The sequence below is a fragment of the Polyodon spathula genome, chromosome 13, assembly GCF_017654505.1.
Source record: "Polyodon spathula isolate WHYD16114869_AA chromosome 13, ASM1765450v1, whole genome shotgun sequence".
Classification (NCBI taxonomy): domain Eukaryota; kingdom Metazoa; phylum Chordata; class Actinopteri; order Acipenseriformes; family Polyodontidae; genus Polyodon; species Polyodon spathula.
Genome location: NC_054546.1, coordinates 21955675 through 21977891, shown reverse-complemented (window position 1 = coordinate 21977891; position 22217 = coordinate 21955675). Strand labels below are relative to the sequence as shown.

The 22217-nt window shown below is 37.4% G+C and overlaps 1 long non-coding RNA gene across 1 annotated transcript in view; it reads left to right on the top strand.

Moving 5' to 3' along the window:
• The window catches only part of LOC121325604, a 29544-nt gene that overhangs the window by 5456 nt on the left and 1871 nt on the right, over nt 1-22217 (top strand). The window lies entirely within an intron of this gene.

Below are 22217 nucleotides of genomic sequence, written 5' to 3'. Positions count from 1 at the left end.
TATGACCAATGTAGAGAATCGAGTTCCATGGTGTGGAAAATGTATGGAAATATTTTGATAAATAGTTGAGTGCTCCACTGTCCCCAGTTTTGAGTGGGGCTGTTTTTCTAGACCAGTGTAGTGGTTGGCAGAGTTGAAATAGGGCACGTACTGTACACCCCCTGAAAACCTACACTCTGGGCATCATCTTTGAATCTCTAGGCTTCTCTGACTAAGCAGTGCAGTAACCCTATCTGTTGTTAAATGAATTTGTAAATTGCAAGATCACAGCACAAACCGTGGTTTCACTCTGTTTGAAATTGGCTGCACAGAATATGAGCGAGTTGTCCAAGTTATGTTATTTTGTTTCACTCTGTTTGAAATTGGCTGCACAGAATACGAGCGAGTTGTGTAAGTTATGTTATTTTGTTTCAAGACCCTAGTGTTTATTATTTTTGGCGCTTTCGGGATGCAGGAAGGCATTTTTGAAATCTGTAAAGTCGTAATGTACGCGGAGATGAAAGAGCTGGGATTAGCTAGACTGGCCATCAAGAGAAATTGCTTTGGGCTGCTCTGTTTGTTTTTTTCTGAATCATTATGTGCTGGAGGAACGTACAATACACTAACTGCACGGTGCCTGTGTTCTAGAGACTTGAACAGAACTGCTTGCTTCAGGATTGGTGAAGAAATCCAAACATCTGGCTTGGGGAACCAAACTGCAATCACACTGTGTAACAAATTGATTTTTTTTTTTGTTCCTGGGTAGTAAGTGTTATTTCCTAATTGCTTATGCCTCAAAAGTATAGAAAATGGCTATTATTCCCCACAAACTTTGCTTTTGTGACCAGGACAGTGATATTTAAAAATATCACTATTTCCAATGGGAAAAGGGGCGCTTTTGTGTCTTTTCGTTCACATAAAGTCAGAAAAAAACAACATAGGAATCCAAATTAACATGTATTTATACTAAAGTAATACAAAAATGACTACAAAAGATTTAGAAGGGAGTATTTTTTTGAGATTTCCGATTATACTTTATTTACAGTATAATCGTAAATCTCGAAAAACTACTCACTTCTAAACTTACTACCCAGGAACAAAAATTGTGTTACATAGTGTCATCATCTGAAACCTTGGAAAGAACCATGCAGTTCCAATATTTAAAATACTCAATTAGAGAATAGCAGCGTAAAGAATATCTTTTCATACGAGAAACGCTGCAGTTGGATGTCTGCCACCAGTGGGTCAAATGGTCTCCTCTGTTTCTCTGAAATTGAAATGTTCTTCTGTAAAAGGAAAATATGAAAGCATATAATTACAGAAAATGTGATTCGAACGTGTTCCTGAATGAAATCAGGGCATGCTGTACCGCTACAGAGCAGTGGGGCCCTGTAACTGCACAACGATTGGCTTGGTCCTTGTTACTGTCTATTAATATATGCATGTGCACCCCTTTCTGTTGTTCTAATAAATACCAACCCTAGAGCTGCAATGCTTGTTCCAGTAAACTAATAACTAGCATAGTGCACTGTACATTATGCAAATCCCTTTAAAACTGCATATAAAACTGGGTTAATTGGGAACAAACATCAGCCAAAGTTCAAGACACAACATATTTTCACATGTGATGTAAAACAGAAAGCTCTCCCCTCTCCCCTTGTGCATGTGATCCAGTCCACTTCAGCAAAGCCCACTTGAGAACATCTTGATAGAGTCAGTACCTTCAAATGACAGTTCAATTGATTATTTATAACCCATTAACTGGTTATATCTTCTCTGGTTCTGGTATTTGCAGGCATTCAGAGTTCTGCCACTCGTTTTGAGTTATCACCATTGTTCCTGTGTCTTTGCCTGGCTAACTACTCTTTAAGGACTGTAGGCAGAATCATCAGGCAAATAAGGGACAGCAGCTAACTAATGTAAGAGTGTTCTCTTCACCCCAGGACCCTGACAGAGACACATATTAGATTTTGCAGCATTGCTGTGGACTGCAGTAGCATTCTTACCTGAAGCGGGGTGCCCCATCAGCACTGTAATCTCACATAACCCAGTCCGGGAGAGCTGCTCGCATGCTTTATTCTTGTTTTAAAATAGTATGTACAGCAACAGGTGAGAAAACAAAACCAGATTAGAATCAGAAATAGTCCAGCTGCCCAGAGTGTACTGAAATTGAACGCATCTGTTCCTTATATGATGGATATATTCAGGAAGTTCCTCTGCAGGAATGATAATCAGAAGAAAGCAGCTAATAAATGTTCATCTTAACATGGATTCAGTTTGATGGGAAATATAAAAAAAGCCATTAAAATGAAATTGGAATTTAAAATATAACCTTAAATTATATGCCTTGCATTATATGCTACTTAATCTTTAATATCTGAAGAGTAATCTTTACGGTGACCGAGAGTACTGTATTATGTTGAATCCTACCTTTCCTGTCAGCTTGTTTCTCCTAATCTGGTAGCCTGGCAGTATGGGCAGCCAATTATACAAAACAAACAGAACAACCCTCAAAGCTGTCCTCTTCTCTTCTCACTACAATTCATTTCATTTACACTTTTGAAATCTTTCATTTAAAATCTATTCATCCTATTGTGTTTAGTTTCTGCTTGAATCATTATTTACTAGATTTGTTAACTATTCCAGCAAAAATACTACTAAAAAAATACTCATCAATACTGCAATGAGGTGGGGAAGAATTTGAATGATGCACGGAAACCCATAGCTGAAGTACTGTGCACCGAATCCTGGGCAACACTGGTAGGCTCCCTCCACCTAACTACTCCTTTGCTGCAAATAGGCCGTGTGTTGTCAAGTGGGATCCTGATACCTGCAGCACAGGGAGTGAATATTCAGTATGGGGGTGTTAGGATGGATGGGGAGGGGGGGGCCTTAATACTTGCTGCTCAGGGAGTGAATCTACAGTGGGGTGGCAGGTTAAATGTGCATCAACTGTTTCAAAGTAAATTCAGGAAAATTAAACAGAAAGACATGTTAAGGGATTTGTGAGAAGGTTGTTATGCTGGTGAGAGGTTACATAATGATTTTATAAGGCCAGGGATGTTAAGATGTAATCTAACACAGAATCAGCAGTACACACCTTGAGAAGCCAAGTTACTCCTTCAGCCTCAGACACTGTGTACTCATCCTTTCTCTTCCCGACTGTGGGAAAGAGGTGGCATTAACAGAGGAGGAAGAGTCTCATGGGAAGTTTGTCTGCTTCAGGCTTCCTTTTTAGAGCATTTCAAAATTCATCAAGTATTAGGAGAAGCCTTGTTTGCCTTTTCTTGGTGAAATCGGTTTCCCCTGTCCTAGAAATTCACCACCCACACCATAAAGGCATGTCTCTCTATCAGAGTCCATCTGGCATTACCTGAGCTTTTAGAATCCCAATTAGTTATTTTTTCTCAGTCAGTGGGATTGCTTCAGGTGAAATGGGGTGTGCTGGGCAGAAGGGGGCTGGATGATGTCATTATCTATTAAATAAACCCCCCTTGAGGGCCCTTCTCCACACAGCCTAGCTTACCAAATAAGCTTTGTTGAGCTGGATCAACGTGTCATTTACAAGCTGTAACATTTCACTCATCAACGAAGATTGTAACAAAGCAGAAATGTTAGAATGTACTACTTTTCTACATGAATGCTGCAGTTTTCAGTATGCTGTTTACACAGAGAATTGTGAGGGTCTGGAATCAACTCCACAGTAATGTTGTTGAAGCTGACACCCTGGGATCCTTCAAGACGCTGCCTGATGAGATTCTGGGATCAATAAACTACTAACAACCAAACGAGCAAGATGGGCCGAATGGCTTCCTCCCGTTTGTAATCTTTCTTATGTTCTTATGTTTAGCATAAAGATGCTGTTTAAAGATGCCACTCAGATTAAAAATGGATTCAAAATAGGAAAATTACCTGAATGTGGTGTCCGGTGGGCCTCCAATAAACCCCCACACACAAAAAAAAAAAAAAATGTAAGTAATGGAAACAATGTGATTGTTTCATAGACTAGTTCACTTCTGTGCTGCAAGGTGAAGCAAATTCCATACTAAATACAGTCAACTCCCATTAATATGAATTTCAAGGGACTGAAGGCACCAAAATAATTTGCACAAATAAAATGGATATTATAAGAAGCAATTTAAAATAAGTGCGCTTTCACACCTAGTTCACTTGGAAGTGATTCGAATTGTGGTTCACTTGCAAAGAAACTCATTTTTTTCAAGTTTGTTTCACACCAGAAAAATTCAAGCAAACTTCTTTTAAAGTGCATTCAGATTAGTTTGTTTGGTTCACTTGCAGCTTCATCCAGACTACATTTCTATTGGTTTCACATATATTTGATTTTTTAAATTTTTTTATTACATTTATATAGTGGTTTTTATACAAAAGTATCGCATAGCGCTATACAGTGCATAGCAGAAAAAAAGAACAAACCTCCATACATTTGTTTAGCATGTCACACATACAACTGCCACAATCACTTAAATAACAGATTTAAATAACAGTATACATATAATAATACAAAAGTAGCAAAGTTACATTAAAACCCATTAAGATAAGGAAGACATTTTATAGAAGTGTGTTTTAGTCTTGACTTGAAAACTGTAACAGTCCCAGCTTCCCTGACAAACGAAGGCAGAGCGTTCCACAATTTAGTATCTCTTCAAGAAAAAGCCCTACCTCCTCCCGTGTTGCTTTTGTTGACCCTAGGAATAACCAGCAGCCCCGCATCCTGTGATCTCAAAGTGTGGTTTGGAAGATACAGGGTCAGTAACTCCTGCAAATAACTAGGTGCTAATCAATTGAGGGCCTTGCAAGTTAACAGCGATATCTTAAAATCAATTATGTACTGCACAGGCCAAAACATAGGTAATATGTTGACTTTTCCTGGTTTTAGTCAGAATTCTAGCAGCTGTATTCTAAACAAGCTGCAAGTGGGATACCACACGTTTTGGGACACCAGAAAAAAGTGCATTGCAATAATCAATTCTAGATGAAAGAAAGACATGCATTAGTCTCTCTGCATCAGATACAGAAATATTGGTCTAAGTTTGGCTATATTTCTCAAATGGTAAAAAATATACTTTTAGTACTTGGAACATTGCACTTTCCAAACACGCTCAGCTCTCTTGCTGATTACTAGAGCGGAAGTTCTCTCTGGAAAAAAATTTTTCCATCATGCCTAACATGGAGAATACTTTACTTGATGTGGTTGTGCTATTGTCCATGTTATTTTGGTTTATTTGGTGCTAACAACGTCATATTGTTACACTAAAAGAGAAAAAAAAAAAAAAAAAACACTGTTCTTTTGGAGGACATGCCAGAGACAATCATGATTATGAAAAAGAAGTGCATTGTACATTCAACCAACTCCAATTTGCTGTTATTGATGATGATGATGATGATAATAATAATAATAATAATAATAATAATAATAAATAATAATAATAATAATAATAATAATAATTGTAAATGTACTTGTGACAGTGTGGTGAGATACAGATGCAACAGGAGTTGGTTTACTAAACTCAGGAGGAGCAGCACAAATTCAACAGTGACTAAAGTCTGTGCAGACCGTACCGCTTTATCTTGGCACAATGTTTTCCCTGTTAGTATATATGGCACAATTATAATAAAGCCAAACGTAATGCACATGCTAAATTATTATTCAATTGCTATTTCATACTTTTATTTGCTTGTGACAGTTTTGCTATTATGCTTGCACTCTTGCTGCAATAGTAATTGAAAATAGTAAAAAACACTATTTGTGTCATTTCATTGAATAGCCCCTGGTTGCACCAGTTAGTAAATCAGCCCCATAATATTTTTATGTTTGTGATGTGCTGTTGTGCACATGTGACGTTACGGTGTTCTTCTGTGGTGTACATGTGTGTGTTTTTGACAAGCCCTGCGTTGCGTATGTGCGACAAGGGAAGACACTTATTTGGTGCTTGTTGAATTACGTCACTTGCATGATTTGCTTCGGTGTTTGGAGTGGTTTGTTTCCAAGTAAACTGGAATATGTTTTATTTCACATTGCAGGCAACCATTTCAAGTGATCTCGGTTCACTTGGTCTGATGTGCATCCTGGTGCGATTATGTGATTCTCAGAGGTTTCACATATCACTCCAATAGAACTGAACCGCACTTCAGTCCGCATCAAAGGGTCAAATGAACTAGGTGAGAAAGTACTCTAAGCAACCGCTAAAATTTACTACCATGTAGTAAATGTTTAGTAAATGTGTTTAATCCCAGTCCGTCTTACTGAAAATGTCCTTTTTGGTTGTTTTATAGACCCTTGTCCTTTAAAATGGCTTTGGGACACTGAGCTCTGAAGAAATTTCAGGGAACCTTCAGGGTCAAAGTGGGATTTTATTGTCTGCAATAGCAACCTTGTAACTACCATGCTTTTTAATCAGGGTGTGGCACGCATCTTAAAAGGTAACCGTTTTGTTTCACCAGCACTGTGTACAGTGTCACATGGTAAACAATGGAAACAATGGACTCAGAGCAAATGTTAGCTTTTGTACAAGAAGGTGTGGCCTGTGTGAAACGTATCTGTAGTTTCTTCAGAATTGATACCTAGTTTTTTGGCTAATCAGTCTAAACTTGTTTGAAATTTTGACAGTTTTTGATTTCATTTGGAGTTAACAGGTTAATACTATCAATACAATGTATACTGCTGCAGTAGATGTTGGCTATCTCCAGGTATAGGTACTTGCACTGATAACTTTAATTAATTAGTGTTTGAGGAACCTTACTTGATAAAGCATCAGACAGGATGTTTCTAGTACTGTATTAACTGGAAAATCAAAGCTTAAAGCTTTGTTAGCTTAAAGGTGCTAACAAAGTAATACCAGGAAGTATGTGTTGCCAACACTTTGCACATCTCACGTGCTCCTATATGAACAATGCACAATTTTACATTGATGTGTTTGATTTTTAGTGGTATTTTCATAACATTTCTTAACAAAAAAATGGGTTTGTCTTTTGCACTCTTTTTCATGGTGCTCCTCACATTGAAGGAACACAGCCAACAGCTTGACCTCTTGCTGTATCTGTAAGGCACGCTCAGTGCATTCTCTTCACTAACAGCTTCAAATAAACTTTACAAAATACAATTCACCTTTACCGTAAGGGCTTTCATATAGAAAAATCCAAAATCACTATTTACTTTACTGCACCGAAATGTCTAAGAAACAAGTCGCTGCTGGTGCACTCTGTTTTGATTCCAGGTATGGGAGAGTATAGGCTAGGGGGTAGAGGTGAGGCTGAAACTAGCTGTGTTATAAAGCCGTATTTCAAACCCAGAGGCCAGCAGTACTCAGTGAGGTTTCCCAATGGGCCCCCTGCCACATAACAAGACACATAACAAGACTTGCGTATCACCTGGAATCAGGGATTGTCAGGATAACTGGTCATATTGAGAACTTAAATTATAGATTCAGAAGTAAGGCCTAATAACCCAGATTAAGTGATATGCGTACAGTTTGTGTTTGCAAAATAATCCTTTGTATTTTATTTCACATTTGAATGTTGATACGTGTGGAGCACCAGCTAAATGAAGGGCCTCTACCAATATCTTACGACTGAAGCACGCTTCATTTAGAAATAATTATTTTTATTTTTTTTTTATAGAAAATTTATTTTCCATACAGGTAAATCTTGTAATGCACTGTAGATTTATTGAAAATGACTTCTGTTAAGGCTGTAAAAGTTTAAACAGTAATTAAACAAAGAAAAATCCTAAACTAGTCTTTTCATATATGTTAAATGTGTCAGTGTGTGTGTGTTCTGCCTGTGTCAGTGTGTGTACGTGTTACTGCATGTGTCAGTTTGTGTGTGTTCTGCCTGTGTCAGTTTGTGTGCGTGTTAGTGCCTGTGTCAGTTTTTGTGTATGTGTGTGTGTCACTGCCTGTGTCAGTGTGTGTGCGCGAGTTACTGCCTGTGTCAGTGTGTGTGTGCGCGAGTTACTGCCTGTGTCAGTGTGTGTGTGAGCGAGTTACTGCCTGTGTCAGTGTGTGTGCGCGAGTTATTGCCTGTGTCAGTTTTTGTGTATGTGTGTGTGTACGTGAGTTACTGCCTGTCAGTGTGTGTGCGTGTTGCTGCCTGTGTCAGTGTGTGTGCGTGAGTTACTGCCTGTGTCAGTGTGTGTGTGCGTGTTACAGCCTGTGTCAGTGTGTGTGTGAGTTACTGCCTGTGTCACTAACTTGATATATTGTGGGTGTCAGGGTCCAAAATAAATCTGCTATATATCGAGGGCCACGATATAGCGAGAGACCCATAGAAAAACAAATATTCTAACAAATAAATACTGTACAACCACTCCCTCGTTTTATCGGGTGTATCAGGGTCCAGTATAAATCCTCTACACAACCTGCTTTTTCTCATTTTTCGTACAAAAAATAGCACACCGTTTTAATTTGTATAGCAGAGGGTAATTGCTTCTCATCAACTTCAGTCTCCAATTAATTTTAAAGTCTAACTCTCCTTTCTCAAATGTACAAACCCAGTGCATTGAAAGAATCCCATTATAAACATAGGAGGCTTGTTGCTAGGGAGCTGATGTCACTGGCTTGTGGCTTTTGCTAGTGCGTTGCTGCCACACATGAACACCTTCTTAGCTATAATAAAAAAAAAAAAAAAACTTCAGCAGGAGATATGCTTTGTTTTTAATTGTTTTGTATATTGTTGTTTGTGATGTGCAGTATAAAATAAAACGAACAGTAGTTCTAAGATCTTCTTTTAATCCCCTCACTAAATTTGTGGCTTGCAAAAAAATAGTGCTTTGGCACAAAATGAGAGATATTCCAAAACGGCACAAAGCAGTTGCGAGACATTGGAATATAACAGTTTTTTGAGCAGTTCGCAAATCTGTTTGTGCCTCACAAAACCATCTGCGCGTTCACTACTAATATAACAACTGCACACAACAGCCAAGTGAGAATGTGGAATGATGAACAGTCACCATTAGTAATGGCATTATCCCGACAAGCTGCTATCATTGGTGTTGCCACAGTATGTACTGATATGACAATAGACAAGACCACACAATATATCGTGCACACATACATACAGACCATTCAAATACACAATTGGCTCCATAGCTAGGCGTCGAGTTTTCAAATTAATGAACTGATAACGCTACTGTTTTACTGAAATACTATGTAGGTTTCTTTAAAGGCCAGCTGATCTGACACAGCTGTATGTTTTTGAAGTAAAATAAAAAAAAAAGGCTTTGGATACTGTCTTTTTTTTCTGATTTTTTTTTCTTTTTTTTTTTTTTTTTTTATATAAGTCGTGCCGTGACAAAGTCTACTGTGGTAGCGCACTCTCTGATTTGTAACTGTAACGAGTTCATTCACCTCAAGGTAAACATCAATCAAGAATTTTTTTATATACAATACACCCAAATGCGTTATGTTATTCATTCTACTCACCCATTTGAACATCATGATTAAGCCCAGTTTGTAAGGTTTTGAGTGTCACCGGAATGGATTTAATTTTCGTTATGCCATTTTTTTGTAAGAATAATAATTAATTCTAAATATGCTCCTAAAATGTTAATTGTAGCCTACTATGATTTCTCAATAAATGAACAGTCTGTGTGCAATTAGCAACATTGACACGCTGCATAAAAACATCCAGAAATTACAGTTAACAGAACTGTTTGTCTCGCTTCAGCTAACTTATGATTGGACTGCTGCAGAGAAAATACAGGTCTGTGATTGGTTGATCGTACCACCGGTCTGACTTTAGGAAAACATCAGCATGCCTTTCGCAGCAAGAGTGCCCTGTCAGTGTTTGGCTGTCCGAACTACAGCTGTCCATCCCTCACCCGTAATGCACAGCAACCTATGGAAAAGCCAGATAAAGCAATATCCACAAGATGGGTGTATGACGTACTTATACAAATAATTTACAGATGTGTGACAGATGGGGTTCTGTACTATTGTATGTTTGTACTATTGTACCCAACTCCAGAGTGGACTGTTACTCCGACACTATTTGACTCTCGTCAAATACTCGTCTGTTGGGCATGGGAATATGCTATAAACGTCACTATGATATGCACATGTTATTATGGAAACAAAAAAAGAGGCTTATTGCTTGTATGTTTTTGCTGCAAATTGACTATGGTGATGCAGTATATAGGTTTGCATCACCATCAACTTTAGGTAAACTGGACTCGCTATATCATGCAGCATTGAGGTACGTTACAAATACAAGACTTAATACTCATCATTGTATATTATACGATTTGGTAGGCTGGACTTCTTTAGCTTTACGCAGGTTGAAGCACTGGTATATTCTAATATATATGGCTATTCAGTGTAAATTATGTGAATATAATTATCTAAATGAATATCTTATAACTTCCCATGGTAACCATAGCCTCAGATCTCATTCTTTTTTGCATTTTAAAATCATAAATGTATGTACTCAGGATGGTAAAGGATCCTTTGCTAATTATGCAATTGTGGAATGAGCTCCAGTCCAAACTAAAGCTGCAGACACAGATATCTTTATTGCAATTTAAGAGTAAACTGCATGATTTTGTGACTGAGAGTTGTAATTGTTTTAAATAGTTGACTACTTTTGTGTATTTTGTTTTAAATGCGATTTGCCTGTGTCTTAATTGTATTTTGTTGTGCATTCATTCTTGTTGTCCGATTGACTTGCTGCTACTGTTATTGACTGTTGATCTACTAAATATTACACAGTCGGCAACCAGTTTGGGGTCAAACAAGTACTAATATATTTGTGCACAGTTTTTGCAGAGGCTTTGTTGGGCACAGAAGCCTTTGTTTTATATAGTATAGATTATAAAACGACGACTTGTGTCTAGAAAAAAACTGGTTTTCTGAATAAGGTGTCAAGAAGGGCTAGTATTCCAATAGTATCCTAATACTAAGTGGGTATTTGGTATCACGTTTTTGGAATACTGGTATCCAGAATACGGATGGATTCATTCAGAATACCCTTTTTACATGGCATGGAATAGCTATTCAAATTTCCCACTATTCCAAATACAACTGGAATCCGGATAGAACAGGACAACCTGTGATATGGGTGCAGTCAACTGCACCTACCACGCGCAGCAGGTGCTCGACCTCATAAAAATCGCTGACTGGTACACCTGGACACAATTTGCTCATTGCTGAGCTCCTCGTGTGTGCCGAGGCTGGTGCACCCTTTCAGCATATCTTTGCCTATGTCGGGGTTGCTGTTGCTGGGTGTGCCTTGCATCATTCACATCCACATGTCGACGGACACGCTGCATGCTACCCACGTTTACCATTGTTGCCTGTTTGTAGTAGTGCTGGAGTGGTAGTGTGTGCAGAGTTAACTCAGTCCTTTTACAATCCTTATTCTGCGCGTCACAAACCTGGTTTTGTGCTTGGCACATACCTTTGAATATACCAGGATCGTGCATATTGTCGGCCACTCCCCACATATTACGCGATGCATACATTTTATTTCTGCACAGCGCAGAATGAATTGTGACACACAAAAGGACGTTTCGAATATGGCAACTTGGCACAATTTCGGCACAATGGCCATTTACGACATGCAGACCCCTCTGCGCGGTGCGCAAACTTTTTGAATATCGGGTCCTATGTATATTGCAGCTAAGGCATATGCAGTTAACACTAAAAATGGGGAGCCAATTCCACGACCCCGATATATCCGAATCCACAGTGTAGCGAGGGGCGATATAACGAGGGATGGGTGTATTAAGTAGAAATATCATGCTAGTGGGGTAGTAATATACCAATTTTAAAGTTCAGTAAAAATGGGTTTACTTTTTGAGAGCAAAGCTTGCGCTTCTGTGTGAAGCATTTAGAACAGGTGTCTTTTAATTTATACAAGCTCAGCCGTGCTTTATTTGTTGTTCCATTATTGAGCAATAACAGAACAGCTGACCTACATAGAAAACAATGGGAGAGCTGTGTCCGGGCATTGTATAGTGTAATATGTGGTTAGGGTTTTACAAGAGATGTCGTCTCTCATAAAGCACTGATTCCTAACCAGGGACATAAAGTAATTCAGATGGAACAGGGTATGTGTCTGTTCAAGATTTAGACACTGTTAGCAGCTTAATTATTAGCTTCTACTACATTGTATTTAAGCTTCTTTTTACATGGGAAAGGTATGCATTAGTACACAGTTCATCCTACTTTCTTGAAATCAGGAACTGCTAATAGGCAGAGAGTGTTGTTTGAACTTTAGAATGGTTCTGTATATTCAGTAAATTACACCACTGTACACAGGATTAAATGGACTGCAATTGTGACAAATCCTAAACATTGATTTCTCAAGACTTCAGCAACCAATGGAAATCACTCTCCAGACAATTTAACCTCAATTAAAAGTAAAGGGTAAGGGCCTATAAAAGACAGGGATTTCCCCTTGAATCCTATGTACTGTAAGCCGAATTGTGCAGTTTTACTAATAATTTTTCCTATTTTGCATTAGTTTCTTTGCATCTTAAAAATTATAATATTTTAATATTGCACCTCATAATGCTAAACAACAAAGTGAAGTCTGAAGTTGTTTAAAGTGGCACTCACAAAAATTAAAACAAGCAAAATTCAATAGGTGGGCCTACATTGGATGTGGAAAAAGTAAGAATATGGCAATATTTATTTATTTATTTATTGCATTTATATATCAATTTTTATACAAAGGTATCGCAAAGCTCTGTACATTACAAGTGCATTACAATAATTCTAGATGAAACAAAGGCATGCATTAGTCTCTTGGCATCAAAGTTTCGCTATATTCTTCAAATTGTAAAAAGATACTTTGAGTCTCAAATGAGACCCCCAAACTCTTAATTTCTAGTTAAAGTTTTGATGAGCGACTTCAAGGGTCGAGCTCATGTAATCCCACATTTCGTTTTGGTTGATTCTGTGATGCTGCTAGCACAACCTCTGTTTCATCTAACTTTGTATTAGAAAATTGTGTGACATCCGATGCTTAATGTTTGTAAGTCAAGCAGCTAATAACACCCAGGCAAATGCCTGGCTTTAGGGAAAAATATAGCTGGGTATCATCAGCATATCAGTGTCTCCTAACAGTAGCATATATAATAAAAACAGCAAGGGACCTAACATGGACCCCTGTGCAACACCACAGACAACTTCCGATAATGCCAGTTTTACCTCCAATAGAGATGAACTGAAACCTCTCAGAAAGAGAAGATTTGAACCAGGATGATACAAGGCCAGACAGTCCCACTGTGCTTTCAGTAGGATGGAATGGTCTACAGTATCAAAGGCAAGAAGAATTAATACTGATGGAAAGTCTGAGTCAGAGCTTATCAGCAGATAGTTCACCAGATCATGCACTCTGGCAAGGGCCGTCTCGGTGCTATGTGCAACACGAAAACCAGACTGAAGCTTATTGAATATACCATTAAGAGTTAGGAATGTTTGTAATTGAATTGCAACAATTCTCTAGAACCTTATGAATAGACAAGTTAGTTCCTGTAAATATACCCTATGGCAGTCCCATTAAAAGTAATACTTTGTTTTTGTCTGTCACCTGCAGACAGCATTCCTGTCCTATAAATACTTGTCCTTTACTAGATTGCTGGAACAGAGACTGAAGTGTTTATGAAAATGCCTATTGATGTTTTAATTTTAAAAACAGTTTGAACTGTGTTCTGTCTCTTTAGAAATTGATGCACACTTCTGGACGACAGATGAACTTTAGAAGCCTCCTGGTGTTTGCTTGGCCGATCGGCAGTCACAATGGACTGAAAGTTTTCAAACCCTGTCAGCACAAGCTCCTAACAGTGACATCAAGAGTCACTCAGGCAGAGCAGGATAAATGGGGTTTGAGATTCAGACCCAGCTGTTAACAGCTTCATTATTAGCTACACTACAGTGTGCTGAAGCTGAAAGCAAATCCAGTTTCTTTATACATGTTCAGTTTGGAAATTAAAGGGATCCAAGTGCACACAGCGTTAAAGTACTGATTCCTTCAACCCCAAGTGAGTCTGGCATGTCACTGCATATTTGGTTAAGGATTCAACTGAATCATGTATAGATGTATTGATTCATTGAACGTGTAAACGTGGTAATTATAAGTTATGAGCTGTTTTTTAGATTGTAAAACTCTAAAAGCATATTGGTTATTCAAAGGATTGTGGCTATTTGGCTGTTTTGGCCCTATTCACAAGACGTGAATGAATGTTTTTTTATGATTAAAGTATAGTTTGCTATTCATAAAACTGTTCTAAGCTGTTATATATATATGCCACCGATACTTTAGCATTTGTTCTGAGTAGCAATTTGTAGATGTTACCTTAAGTAGTGCTTAGTAGTTTGTGTTCATTTTCATTGAAATTTACATATGAAAAGTTGCTACTGTTTGCTGGTACCTAACTTGTTGTGGATAAAACTCACTCAAAGAGTGTTGCTGGAATCAGGCCATGTGGTGTGCAGCACAGTTCCAGGATGCAGCCGTTGTACGTCATTGCATATGAAGTATTTACAAATCCTATATTAACATAAAAGACCAGTGAAGAACTAGAAATGATCAGTGCAATAAAAGAGGTCCAGTAAAAACAGTTCAATACAGATAATAGTAGATAATAAGAAATGAATAGCTTTGGATAGCACTTGGGTTCTTGTATTATAACTAAATATCTGATGAGTATTTTAAGCTATGGATTCATTGTCAGAGAGTGGTTTCTCAAAAGGCAACCCTTTGTTACCAGCAGAGAAACTAATACTGTCAGTGTGCAAAGCTGCTTCCAGACCCATGCGGTGTCCTGACTGAAATATGCGCTTTAATAAGCTTAGGGTCTGCTGGACCTCAAAGAGGTGCCAGGGCACCTGACCTTTGCCCCTCAGCGAGCCTCATTCATGTGTTGTCGGGGTGTGAATTAACCAAACTGACAGCACTGAGAAGGGGTGTTTAAAGAGAGAGAGGATGTTTAGATCAGCATTAGGCTTTGTTAGTTCGTGCCTCACTGTGTTATCTGCTGGGTTAATTGTGCAGTTCAGCAGTTCAAACCTTTTTTTAAACAATATTATCACTGCTTTAAGAAGAGCGAAAGGGTCATCCAGCACTAAAACATGGTGAATTTCAAACTGCAATAGTCGGAGAATAAAAATATAAAATGGTGAAAAATGATACAGTGTTGTATGCAGGTAGGTATATATATATATATATATATATATATATATTATATATATATATATATATATATATATATATATATGTGATATTAGATTTGAAGAGTTGATTGTGTTTATTAAGTTACCTGTTATATACAGACACTAGCTCTTGAGCTTAATAGTGTCTTTAGGAGTAAGTGGAAACAATAACACCCATTTTCTTTACTTGTCCACATCAGAAGAAGAGACTTTTCTCTCTTGTGTTTGTAGTATACAGTATCAGCTCTTCAATTATGATTTTTATAATAATGGAAACAGTTTAGTGTGTTAATGTAATATGAGGTGCTGCTTTCGTGGTTCTGACATTCCTGTCGTTGTAGGAGTTAGCCAGTTCTAGCTATGACTCGGAGGGTTCAGTACAGACAGAGTTGATTCTATTTTGTAATGACAAGTAACTTCAGATTAAGGCTGCCACATATAAACATGTAAACTCCTGCGTTTAGTTCATACTAATAAATGCTTCCAAGGTTAGAAATATAAAGGATCACTGAGCAGCATACTGACTCAGTAGCATTCCGGTTCATTATTTAAACACAGAGCACAAGGATTGTCAGCTGGTGTGTGGTACTTTGTGTTCTATACAAATTTTTTTTATGTGCTCTGTACTGATGCTCTGCACTCCACCACTGAAGCACACCTCTATGCAAAAAGCTGAAGTATCTGATTTCTTACTGAAAGAGTGTATTAGGTACTGCTTAGCAGTATGTTTAATTCCCAATTGTAAGGTAATGATTTTTTTAATGTTAATTATTTAATATACCAATATTTTGTGTTTCAGCAGGTCCTCTTCATTGTTTAAATATTACCATTCAGTTTACAACATGTAGTTTACATGTTTGCAAAAAACTAAACAATGTGGCAGCCTTACTGTAGGTGAGCCTCACACTCATTATATTTGTTATATTTGAGGAAACAAATGGACTCATTGCCTTAGAACAGTTTAGCACAGTAAATTTGAACAGTAATTCTGCAGTTTAGCACAGTAAATTTGCACAGTAATTCTGCAGTTTAACACAGTAATTCTGCAGTTTAGCACAGTAAATTTGCACAGTAATTCTGCAGTTTCCCCATGCTATTCATATAGTTGTAGCATGCATTTACATATGCTTTGCAATACCTATATATTCTATCATGCTTTCACTGTGCGTTAATACAATTTGATTTGCTTTTACAATGGGGAAACTTGAATAAGGATTGCCTGTAACACAGATAAACTAGCCGCACATTGTTCAGTGTGAAAAAAAAACAAGTACTCTTTATCAACAAATAACATGAGAACGGAGAAAGTGAACGATGGTTATTACACATGGGTTATCACACCTTGTCAGTTATTACCTGTGGGTTATCACACCTTGTTAGTTATTACCTGTGGGTTATCACACCTTGTTAGTTATTACCTGTGGGTTATCATACCGTGTTGGTTATTACCTGTGGGTTATCATACATTGTTGGTTATTACCTGTGGGTTATCACCCCTTGCCAGTTATTACCTGTGGGTTATCACACCTGGCTACTGTCATTGCTGAGGTGGGTGCTGCACAGTATCCTTTTCCTTCAAAGGATACTCTCTGTAATTACAGGATTGGGTAGGCAAGCGCAGCCCTAGTGAAAGTCTTTGCTGTGCAACATCTGCTCCAGGCATGATTGAATTAAACCCATTTCTGTTTAAATAGAAATACAGCCATGCCCACAAGTATTCCACAATTATTCACCAAAGAAGTATGCTGTAAGGTTGCAGGTGAAAATAAAAGACAGTCTTGGTGTATTGAACAGCTGAAACTGACCTGTCGAGAAGAATGACAAAAAGATATTCCCCAAACTCGTGGAAGACAAGTTGTGATAAAAGAAAGATATTTCCAAAAACAAAGCAGATTTTTCTGTTTGAGTGTTTTTGGACTGCAGTAGTGCTAGTTCTACTTCACAGGAAGGGAGTGGAATATTTTTATGTGGCCAGCAAGAAAACAAAAACCAGGAGGATAATGGAGGATGGATATGAAGTATGGTGAATTAGTTTCCCCTCAGTGTTTGATATAAAGTAAATGATCTACATCCTAATCTCCTCTCAGCTACACTCCAGATGCTAATCATAGGCTGCCATTTGCTCTGAAGTTATATATATATATATATATATATATATATATATATATATATATATATATATATATATATATATATATATATATATATATATATATATATATATAGACAGACACACACACAGTACCAGTCAAAAGATTACTTGCTGGAAACTAGGTTTTTTTCATAATTGACAATGTTTTACATCGTATACGTTTCCGTAAGTAGTTGAAAATGAAAACACATGTTACAATATACAAAACAAAACATAAGTAGTTTCATGTTCAAGAAAATTGAAAATTGTCTCTAAATCTTGGATTCCTCAACATAGCTACTAATAGCTGGACATGGTAAAGCACACCAACTCTGTCACCAGCAAAGCAACCCCAGACCATGACACTGCCTCCTCCATGCTTGACAGTGGAAACCACACATGCAGAACTCATGCGCTCACCCTTTCTGCGTCTTACAAATACTCGGCGGTTGGACCGAAATATTTCAAATTTTGACTCATCGGTCTATAAGACCGACTTCCACTCCTCAAACGTCCAGTTTCTGTGTTTTTTGGCCCAGGCAAGTCTCTTCCTCTTATTTTGCACTTTTAGTGGCAGAAACTCCTAATTAAGTCAATTTTGAGTCCATGTTGTAACACAATAAAATATGTAAAAGTCCAAGGGGGTGAACACTTTTGAGAGCCACTGTATGAACATAATTTAGATCCTTTATTTACATAATCTAATCAAAGATTAGAATTAAATTAGAATAAAATTACATCACAAAAGTCTACCGGAATCCATAATAGTAGTACTGTATTTAATGGTTGATGTTTAATGTCACATTTTTTTCATTTTTGTCATTATTTCGTTAAGTATATAGACAACTACAAAGAGGTACGTAATTCAATATGTTAACGTAACATTATTCAGCAGGTTTCATTCAACTATGAAACAAAATGTGTGAGTTCTATAGGGGGATTCAAAACATTTGGCCATAGATGTAAGTTAAGTATTTTGAACAAACTTCCAATGTTGTTTCTTGTAAGAGTATGATAAAAACTAAATCAGATATGTGGAAATAAAGTTAGATTGAACCCAGTTACAAAAATAGTAATAAATGCCAAAAATCCAAAGCCAATTGTATGAGAGCTTTGGCAGAGGGGTGAAATGTCCCAGGCTTGTTGTGCTGTTGGCAGAGAGCTCCATCAGCTTTCCCTAATAAAGTTTGCATTGTGCTGACTGAGGCTGCTTTTACTGATCCATAGGGAACTCAGCGCAGCTAATGAGGGCCTCAGTGGACTATTGTAGCCGAGCACAGGACCTCGAAATCACCCTGGTGGCTGACTGGGTACATTGTGCTGAAAGTGTTGCATGTTGTAGCAATCAATTATTCATAAACACAGTATTAAAAAAATATCCTCCAGCAGCCAACTCCTGAGAGCCCTATATGCTGTAAATGTGTGACAGTTTTCGTTAAATGCCACGCTTGTCTTAATAACTTACAGGTCGGAACTCTCCAGAATGTGAAACCAACAACTGTTCAAATGATTGGAAAATTATCATCTATTAAAAAAATAATGGTGATCTTTAATCTGGGTCTTGGCAAAGTAATGGATACAATTGTTTTCAAATAAGGGCTAGAAATACTGTAGCTTATTAAACACGTATATAGAAAGGTCACAGATAAGCTACTTAGAAGCAGTTTTAGAGGCAATTTCTACAGTAATATGCTTCTGTTAAATTCAATGCAACGCTTATTAATTATATACTGACACAATGTAGTGTGAAATTATTTATTTACTTATTTTCTTCTGAAATGTAGTTTTTAAAAAATGGTGCCCATACGTATGATTTATTTATCTTGGGACAGTTTTATCTTTTTGTCATCAAAGAATAATCAGAAAAGTTTTGTACATCAGTTTTGTGTTAGTTCGACATCAAAGTGATTCAGATTTTACTTTGAAGAAACTACCTGGTACATTTGGCCCATATAATGCCAATATATAAATCTCCTAAAATGCCAGCTCACATTTAATGATTGTTTGTGATCACTTGTTCCTTGTATGGGTAAGATCACGTGTACTGTGTAACTATGAGTGTAGAATGAATTCTAAAAAGGTGTTCCTCCATCTTAACTACTGTCACCCAGTAATTAAATACAAGAAAGAAAATGTAAAAAATAAATAAATGCAACATCTTCAGATTTAAACCGTTTATGGCTTAACTATGCTTAGAAATCATTTTCTTTGAACATTTCTAGGGGATTGATTTTATTATCATTTACCCTGCGGGAACAAACCCGAGCTGGATGTCACAACACTGGGGAATTGTATTGTTTTTAGAGTAATACTGAGATCATTCCCTACTGCAGTAAAATGCTCTAAAAACGCAGCTGTGGCTTATCAGGGTAAAGGTTGCTCAAATCAACACCTAGATCCATTAAACAGATATTAGTGAATTAGCAGAAGTACTGTGTAACTCAGCTGTTAATAATGTACATTAACCATTATACAAGTTTAATACTGTGATATACCATGATGAAAGCTAAGCATTGGCAAGCATGATCACTTAATGCAGGTTACATTTAACCATAAATATTAATTTTTAACTGTGCATCTGTACATGCCAACTTGTTTTAAACTTTAGTTTGTGTCACACTTTGTAGTGTAGTGTAATGTAAATTAGCTGAAATTATTGTGCAGCGTTAGAATTTCATGCCGTTTTGAAGACATTGAACCAATTGATATTGTATGAAACTAGCAAGAAATTTAGGATTACATTTTAATGATGACAGACCATTCAAAAGTTAAAAATATCTGATGGTTTTTGGCCTTTTTATGCAGTTAGAGCTAAATAGATGCACAGTTCTCATATTTCCAGTGCTCTGGTACTTTGTAAAAGGTGCCATAATTAAAATGAAATCCTATGGTTAAAAAGGAGCTGTTAAATGGCCATTCTGAGTAGTTTCCTAGTTCTATATAAATTACTATTTTATTTTTCTCAAAAAATGTACCTTCAGTCACAGCGTGTTTTCAGTAATCAGTATATCTTTTTCTTTGGTTATAAAGACCCCACCTGCTTGGCGCCATGCTCTTTGTACAACTTATTTTTCCTCATGCTACTTTCATCAATTTCAACAAGAACTCCGTTAGGTCCAGGAGATGATGACGCCCTTGCCCTTTTCACAGCTTGCTGTGCTTTTTCCACTTAGGTGCGTAGTCCTCCATTTGGTGTTCTGGTGGATTGCTAGATGGGATGTCTGAAAGAATCAACATAGACTCTTGCCTTTTTTGAATCTGTGTGTGTTTCCTTGTGATATCTCTCCAGCTCAGACATAGTTAGTTTTAGTGTGCCATTTTTCTCCCTGGTGAATAACTTCTTTGCAAATTTGAATGGGACTTCATAAAAGATAGTTCTCGCTTGCTCCTCCTTTTTGCAGCTTTTCTGTAGTTGCTTAGCTCTGCATAATGTTGCAAGCTTATCTTTTCTGACCTTTTGTAATAGATTGAGTGCCTCCTGACTTTGTTCTGCTCTCCTCCATTACTTCCTCAGCTGCCTCTTTTTTCTAACTAATCTCCTGCTGCCGTCTAGACTTTACAGGAAGTTTGTACTTTCTCCTTTCTTTTTTCAACGCCAAATGTCTCGCTTCCATATGCGTAGATGGTGACCACAAATGTATCCAGCTTCTTTTTGACTGTTCCACCTAACCTTTCCAATGTAAAACAGAGATCTGTGTTTACTGTGTCCCACACTGTTTTCTCAGAAGCTCTTGGCCATTTAACTCCAGGCTTGTGCCCGTTGAGGTTCTTTTTTCTCTTACACTGTTCATCTGACTGGGTTCACAAGGATCATTAGGTTCATCACTAGTTGTGTTTATGCCAGTCCTCTGCTCATCTATGACAGGGGTGCTGATATCCTGCAAACTGTGGTTTGCTTCCTGTCGTTGGATTTCATTCAACTGACTTGACTGACTTCATAAAAAGTACTGATCAATATGAGGCCCTTCTCCCTCAAGCATTTCATTTTGATGAATCTTCAAATCCCTAACCATTGTCACTTTGCTCCAGCCACAGACACGGACCTGGATCCCCATGTCTTTGCTAACTGCAGATCTTGAGCTAGTCCTTTGCAAAGTACTCTCCATTCTCATATTTGTTTCCTTTTCTAAGTTGTTAACTGTGATGTCAAACTTTGAGTCATCTTCCGCGCCTCGCTCTCATAGACTCTAGGGGTATTTTTCTCTTTAATTTCATATAAGCCTTGGGTGGGTGTCTCCAGCATCTTTTTCTATTTGAAAACACAGAGCTGCCATCTAGGGGGGCTAACCCCTGTCAGCCGCAATGGGGTCTATTTCCTCTTACAGTTACACAAGGTAGGCCGTTAAGATTTGTGACATGCATTGTTTAAATAGAAGATGATTTCATGCTGACAATCTGAAGGAATAAAGATTTGTGTGTGTATGTGAATGGAAAAAATACTAAACATTGATTTTATTTGTTTTAGTTCTGCTCAGTTTTTGTATTATGGCGCTGTCATAAACCATTGGATAATTCTTTAGTAAACAAAAAAACGAAGAAGAAATATCCAAAACTTGTATGAGCACAGTAATGCAAGTTAAATGTAAGAGGTGTGGTGTGTTAATTTAAATGGAAACATGGTCCAGCTTGTATGTGTGTGTGTGTAATCTTCCGTTGCAGTTTGTAAATTAGATGCTGCATCTCTACTGTCCCCTTCTAGTTTTATAAACTCAATAAACAAACAAGTAGTTAATTCCCAACAGTTTAAATCTGACCTCAATATTGAATGAACCTTTGCAGAGTACCAGTTGTTTTCATGCTTTCTAATTCTGCTTGTTGTAATTTCTCTTGCAATTCAATTTGCCAGAGAATGTAATTGTATTTTATATTTCACTTGTATCTACTGCATGGCAAAGAATGATCCATATTTGTAACTAGTAACACTTTAAAATAAG